Source organism: Triticum dicoccoides, chromosome 7A (assembly GCF_002162155.2).
Source record: "Triticum dicoccoides isolate Atlit2015 ecotype Zavitan chromosome 7A, WEW_v2.0, whole genome shotgun sequence".
NCBI classification, from domain to species: domain Eukaryota; kingdom Viridiplantae; phylum Streptophyta; class Magnoliopsida; order Poales; family Poaceae; genus Triticum; species Triticum dicoccoides.
In genome coordinates this window covers 514,161,783-514,169,634 of record NC_041392.1, presented here as the reverse complement: position 1 = coordinate 514,169,634, position 7,852 = coordinate 514,161,783, and positions in this window count along the sequence as shown.

Below are 7,852 nucleotides of genomic sequence, written 5' to 3'. Positions count from 1 at the left end.
GAAACAGCACCCCGACCCCGACACGGCACCCCGACACCACCCCGACCCCCGACACCTCCCAAAAAGGTGTTCTTTGGCCTTGCAGAGGCCGACGGGGTCATATATTTGTGAATTATTAGTTAGGTCATATATGTTTCGATTTTGTTATGAAAACCATCATATCTAATTGTGTTGATTGGGTAGTTTTAAATGTGCAGTTGTTTCATCGCTGCGAGGTTTGGTGTTCGATGACCTCGCCGTGCGTTTGACGAGCTCTGCCCCTTCGTTCGTCGGTGAGCACAAATGACATGTCCTCCTCCCCCATTAATTATTTGATCTATTCCGATGAAACTTGATAGCTAGCTATATATGTGTCTTGAATCATCAGTATGCGTAACCAATATGCATATTTATAACCTTGATTCTTTCGAATTGTCCAACGCTATCCATGGACAGCCCAAGTATGTGTAGATTGGGTTCGTTTTCCCATATGCTTTGCTCCGGATCCGACGCATAAATTTTGTCAGTGCCTCCCCTGTTGTTCTCCGGGTACACATCCTCTCTGTTTATTGCAGAGACGTGTATCAGGAGAACAGCGGGGAGGTGCTGCCGAAATTTTGCGTCGGATCCGGAGCATAGCATGGGAAAATGAACCCAATCTACACATACACGGGTGGGATTAGGACCTATCATTACCTATTAGAATGTAGGTTGCATGGACGTAATAAAATTGACAAAGTAGATCAACTGATGAATATATACATGGTGAATTACATATATAATTGTTGTGTGTCCAGTAGCTCTGAAAGTCAAGATCAGTGACCGTGCATGGATGTATACCGGTCACACTGGTCAGAACAAATGGAGCGCTGAATGGTTCACAAAAACCAAGGGGTTTGTGCAATCCGCATTTGCAAATGGCCAGAACAAAACTTGGTGCCCCTGTTTCCGGTGCGGCAATTGGGAAAAGAAGACAATGGATGAAATGGGCAAACACCTGCAGAAGAGTGGTTTTACGCCCGATTATACGGTGTGGACATTTCATGGTGAGTCTGCCCAACATGATCGAGCTGAGGTGGATCGTTGTTGCACCGACGAGCATGGTACCGGGATGGAAAACATGGTGCAAGACTATGATGATGCTCGGGATCCGGACGAGGAGATGGAGGAATCTGCAAAGGCCTTCAATGAAATGTTGGAGTCTTCAAAACGTCCGCTCCACGAGCACACTGAGCTTTGTCAGTTGGATGCCATCTCACAAGTAATGGCTTTGAAGGCTCAGTTCAACTTGGGCAGAGAATGCTATGACGCAATTATGACAGTATTTGGACGCTTTCTACCCAAAGGCCATGTAATGCCTGCAAACCTGTACCAGTCGGACAAAATCCTCCGTGCACTGAAGATGCCCTATGAGAAGATACATGCCTATGAGAAAGGATGTGCCTTATTTAGGATTGACTATGCGGACTTGAACTATTGTCCCATTTGCAAGTCTTCCAGGTATATTGTGGTAGACAACGGTATGGGTGAGAAGACACAAACCAAAATCCCCGTTAGTGTCCTTCGGTATATGCCAATCGTACCAAGACTTCAATGTCTTTTCATGGTCGAAGAGACGACCAGACAGATGACATGGCACAAAACAGGCAAAAGAACCGAACTAGATGCAGATGGGAATCTGATGATGGTACACACATCGGATGGTGTTGCGTGGAAAAAGTTTGATGAATTACATGATGACAAAGCGGCAGATCCGAGGCATCCTCAAGTCGGCATCAGCACGGATGGGTTCAGTGTGTTTGGTATGACGGCAGCCCAATACAGTTGTTGACCCGTATTTGTCTTTCCACTCAATCTCCCCCCAGACAGATTATGCAAAGAAAGAATATTTTCCTGACGTTGATAATTCCAGGGCCCAACTATCTGGGGAAAAATATGAATGTGTACATGCAGCCGCTTAAGGACGAATTGCAAGAAGCCTGGGATAATGGGTTCAAGACATACGACGCCTTTAGCAAACGGAACTTCATAATGCGTGTCTGGTACATGTACTCTACGCATGACTTGCCGGCGTATGCGCTATTCGTTGGTTGGTGTGTGCATGGAAGGTTCCCGTGCCCCACATGCAAGGGGGCTCTTGAGTTTTGTTGGATTTAGGCCGGTCGCAGGTTTTCTTGCTTCGACATGCATAGACAGTTCCTGGATCCTCGCCATAAGTTCAGGAAAGACAAGAAGAACTTCATCAGGGGTAGAGTTGTCAAAAACTCTGCACCACCTGCATTGACAGGCCAACAGACCCTGGATCAGTTAAACGCTCTCGAGCCAGATCCACAACGTCCAGGGTACTTCAAGGGGTATAATACTAAGCACGCGTGGACTCACAAAACATGCTTATGGGATCTGCCTTACTTCAAAGACCTCCTTTTCCCACACAACATCGACGTGATGCACACTGAGAAGAATATTGCCGAGGCACTTTTTGGTACATTGTTCGGCATAGATGGGAAGTCAAAGGATAATACTAAGGCTAGAGTCGATCTGGAGGCGCTATGTGATATGCCATTACAAAACATGAAAGAACCGAAAGGAAAGCAGAACTGGACGAAGCCAAAGGCATGGTTCAATCTTGGAAGGCCAGCTATGAGGGAAATTATCATGTGGGTGCAACAGCAGTTGATGTTCCCCGATGGGTATGCAGCGAATCTAAAGAGGGGAGCGAATCTTGATAAACTGAAGATATTTGGTCTCAAGAGTCATGATTGGCACATATGGATTGATCGGGTAATGCCGGTGATGTTGCGTGGCTTCATCCCTGCGGATGAATGGCTAGTACTGGGAGAACTCAGCTATTTCTTCCATGTTCTTTGTGCAAAAGAACTATCGCCTGGCGTGCTAGAAGAAATGGAAGAGTTGGCGCCGGAGTTGATCTGCAAGTTAGAGAAGATCTTTCCACCGGGCTTCTTTAATCCAATGCAGCATTTGATTTTGCATCTCCCGACCGAGGCAAGATTGGGGGGGCCCGTGCAAAATCGTTTGTGCTACCCAACTGAGAGGATGCAGAAGACGCTTCGAGAAAAATGTAAAAATAAACGTAGAATTGAAGCATCGATGGCTAAGGCATTCATCACAGAGGAGGCGGCAAACTTCGTAACAGCGCACTACGAAGCCAAAAATCGTCATTTGCATAATCCGAAGCCTCGGTACAATGCTGACGACCCTAAAAAGGGTGGATCCAACCTTGGCCTATTCAAAGGGAATCTCGCACCAGCTAGTGTTTCACATCCAGTATCTTTGGATAACGAAGAATGGCGGACCATTTCGTTGTATATCTTCAACAACCTGATAGAAGTGCGGCCGTACATTGAGTAAGTTCTCGGTACATTGTTTCGCAACTTCTATTTCCTTTGAACTACTCTTATTCCTGGATATGTCATACAGTCGATACGTCACCATATTCTCGTATGGAGCGGAGATCCAAAAGGATTCCGTCAAAGAGTATGAGCTTCTCGCAAAGCAAGGAGGCGGCTATCCCAGTTTCATCTCTTGGTTCAAACAAACGGTAATTTCTATTAGACAATTTCATTTCATTCGCTAATTTGTGCGTAATGCAACAATCCTTTCATATTAAACTTGTAGGCTAATTCAGAGTCTATGGACGCCAAATTGAGACAAATCGCTAATGGTTTTGACTATAAGGTCCGTTCATTTGACAAGTACAACATCAACGGGTATCGCTTTCGTCCCTATGGCAAAGAGCTATCTATGGCCGACCGAAAGTCTACAAATTGTTGTGTATCTGCTATCGGCGAAGGAGGTACCGAGTATTATGGGAGAGTTGAAGCAATTTATGAACTTCTGTTCTATGGTGAAAACCCACCGAATGTCGTAGTCTTCAAATGTTATTGGTTTCAGTCGAAGGAGACTAGAAGGACTCATGAACATATAGGGCTAGTTGAAATCAACCAAAGCACCCATTTAGATTTTCCTGATGTCTATATTACGGCTCAACAGGCGACCCAAGTATTCTATCTACTGTGGGCCTACCAAACTAATCCAAATCTGAAAGGTTGGGATGTCGTTTATGAAGTGACGCCACGTGCTAGACATTCTCCCCCAAAGGAAGAGGATTATGAACCTCACATTAACCCAAACACATATGAAGGAGAATTCTTCCAAGAGACACGTCTTTCCAAAAAGCGTTTCAAGAACCGCTATACTTCACCCCAAAACATTGAAGTAGACAGCGATAATGAATCCGACATCACCCCAGAGGAGGAACAAGAAGAGCCAGAACAAGAAGAGGTTACTGCTGCGGATGACCTGTCAATGCTTGGCCGATAACGTCAAGGTGGCCTTGCACATGTTGATGCCAATGAACCCTATGAGCCCATCATTGATTATAGTGATAATGATGATTATGCATTTATTGATGATACTGATCGAGATTATTAGTAGTGTCAGGTATTCAATTTTTTTATGTTGTACTTGATGATGATACACTTAAGTGATATACATATTATTATTCATGTCGGTACTTTTTTATGTTGTACTAATTTCGTTTATTCTTTGTCATGGCAGGTGTTGAAAGATGGTGGGCGCTGGTCGGGAGCGCGCTGAGGCCCCTTCTTCGTCGGCGCGTGGTGCGAGGTCTTCCATTCCACACGCACCTCTCCGTCGAGCGTTGCTGGACAGTATGGCGACACCGCCGGGCCCTTCTTCATCGACTGTGGTGCCCAGCAGGGGACGAGGTAAGAAGAAGAGAGGAGGTGGAGCACGTGGTCACGGGAGAGGAGGTAGGGTGACTCTTACGGCGCCTTCCTCGCCGCCACCCCCAGCTGTTTCACCCGAGCACGTGACTGCTAGGGTGGACTCGTCTGAGGAGGAGGCTGCACGGACTCCGGTCCACGAGCCTCCGGTCCACGGGTCTTCGGCCCACGAGCCTCGAGTCGACGGGCCTTCGGCCCACGAGACTTGGGCCCACGAGACCCCGGAGGAGCACACGTCTGGATGGGGTAACTGGTCGGGTCAGCCTGAGGAGCCGAGTGGCCATGCTGATGATGGCGGGGAGCCGACTGATGAGGAGGGGGAGGAGGGGGCAACGTCTACCAGCGTGGTGCTACACGGCTCCCGTCCGTGCCGGCGACCCGCGAGCAGAGGTGGTTGATTTTCCCTGATGGGGAGAGGTAAGTGCATTTAATCTTTTTGTACCTTCTGCATTCACGTTTCTTCAAATAACTGATGTGTTGGCCTTGTCATGCTGTAGGGGTTTGGACCACCATGAAAGTGTCCGCCGGCCCAACTCCATCCTTGGAGTTCTGATTCGGCAAAACTTCCCGGGGTTTGTCACATTGCCTGGTGAGGGTCGGCTTCCAGAGGTTGGATTGACTTGGGAGCACTACTTGGCTGCCCCGGCCCCGCCGGGTGAGATTATGGATGGTGTCTTGTGCAAGACGAGGGCAGACATGGTGATCAGAAAGTTCTGGGTAATTGCTCCTTTACACAATTAAAAATCTTCAACTAGCTAGTTATTAATTGTACTAATCAATATTGTCTCATTTGATTGCAGACATTCTACAGGTGTAAGGAGGGATACGAGGAGGAGGCGGCAGATGTTATCCACAAGGAGTGCAAGCGCCTACTTCAGAATTTACGGCATGAGGCTCGGGTGCAGGCTGTTCGAGACTACTACGCCGGGCGTGGTATCAAGAAGCCCAAGCATGAGTGCCACGATAAGTTCTTGATTAAGGAGAAGTACATGAAGGTAATTCTTAAGGGCTTGTACTTACTTCCTTCATTTAGTAATTCATAGCCGTAGCACTCAAGTTTCTATTTGCTAACTTAGGCCCCTCCGAGATGGTGTGCGGATCGGATGGATTGTTGGGAGGTGTTGGTCAATGCATGGTGCTCAAAGGAATGGCTGGCCACCCACAAAGAGGCCAAGGACAAACGTGCCCAAATGGAAGGTGTGCCACACAACCAAGGCAGCTCCAACTTATTTCAGTACGGGCGGAACTGGGTATGTGGTTTGCTTCATGATTCATGCAATTCATTCATCATGCTTGCTTTAGCCCTTTAATTACTAATTTACTTTGTTTCTCTCTTTCAGGCACGCTACAATAAAGCGGATAAGGTGCCAGAGGTGTACGACCTGTATGCCATGGCCCACACTGGCCCTTACAAGAAAGTCAAGGCATTCTCTACGTCTGACCTCGATGATCCAAAGAACTTCACCAACATCTCCGCCCACGACAAGCTCGTGCAATATAGAGATCAGGGGAAGGCGAGGAAAGGGGAGGACTTTAACCCGAGCCAGGGTCCCATTGATACAGAGCTACTGATGATATCTGGTGGCGGGAGGTCCCATGGCTCCATACCATGGGAGATGGACTTATCCGTTGTCCTAGCGCTCTCCCGGAGATCAAGGCGCGCCAGTCGAGCTCTGCTCCTGAGATAAGGCCTCGTGAATGGCCAGTCCAACTCGCCTTCAAGGTTAGTTATACATACTCAGCTATCTTTCTCCATTACATTGTGTGCGCTTCCATCAATGATTACAAATGGTCATGTGAGTGGTGTTGCAGGCTGCTATACAGAGTGAGAGAGATAGAACGGAGAAACTTCTGGCGGAGGCGGCGGAGAGGCAGCGGGAGTTGGAGGAGAGGACGACAAAGATGTTGGAGGAGGAGAGGGCACGGAATGACATGCAGGCAAGGGCCATGTACGATCTCCTTGTGGTAAGTTTCTTCTACAGATTACTTGCTAGTCTTAACATTTGAGTCTCATTACTAACTAGTATGACTCTGTTGTGAAAACCAAATGTGCAGTCTGTGTGCGAGAAGTCTGGTCAGACCGCTCCGCCGATGCCAGTGATTGCTCCTGGGAGCACGGTGAGTTTAATTTGAATGGACATTACTTGCTAGTGTTAACATTTGAGTGTCATAATGCTAATGAGACATTGGAAATGATCTTTGGTGCAGCTTAACTCTAGAAACACATCACACGATCCTTCTCCAGCTACCGGCGTGAGCCAGCCCGCTCCTACACCTCCATGATCACGGTAAGTTTCTCTAGTGTTTTGCTTAACAAATGCATAAAGACCTAGACTTAGCTTTATTTCCTCCAATATGCTTACCATAATGACCTAGAGTTAGCTTCTTTTCCTCCAAAATGACTTAATAAGCTTACTGACCTCATAAACCATCCATTTTACCTAAGTTAGCTCTAAAACGATATGTACTTAGCTTACTTATGTCAAAAATTGCATAATTAACTTAGTTAGCTCATAAACGATCCATTTTACCTAAGTTAGCTCTAAAATGACTCATTTTACCTTAGTTAGCTTATAAGTGATCCAATTTATCCAAGTTAGCTCTAAAATGACCCATTTTACGTAGATTAGCTCCTAAATGATCCATTTTACCTATGTTAGCTTTAAAATGACCCATTTCACCTAGGTTAGCTCCAAAATGACCCATTTCACCTAGGTTAGCTCCAAAATGACCCATCTTACCTAGGTTAGCTTATAAATGATCCAGTTTATCCAAGTTAGCTCTAAAATGACCCAATTTACCTAGAGTAGCTCCTAAACGATCCATTTCACCTAAGTTAGCTAAAAACGATCCATTTCACCTAAATTAGCTCTTAAATGATTCATTTCACCTAAGTTAGCTCAAAAACGATCCATTTCACCTTAGTTAGGTCAAAAACGTGGCATTTCACCTTAGTTAGCTCATAAACGACCCATTTCAACTAAGTTAGCTCATAAATGATCCATTTTACCTAAGTTAGCTAAAAACGATCCATTTCACCTCAGTTAGCTCAAAAACGATCCATTTCACCTTAGTTAGCTCATAAACGACCCATTTCAACTAAGTTA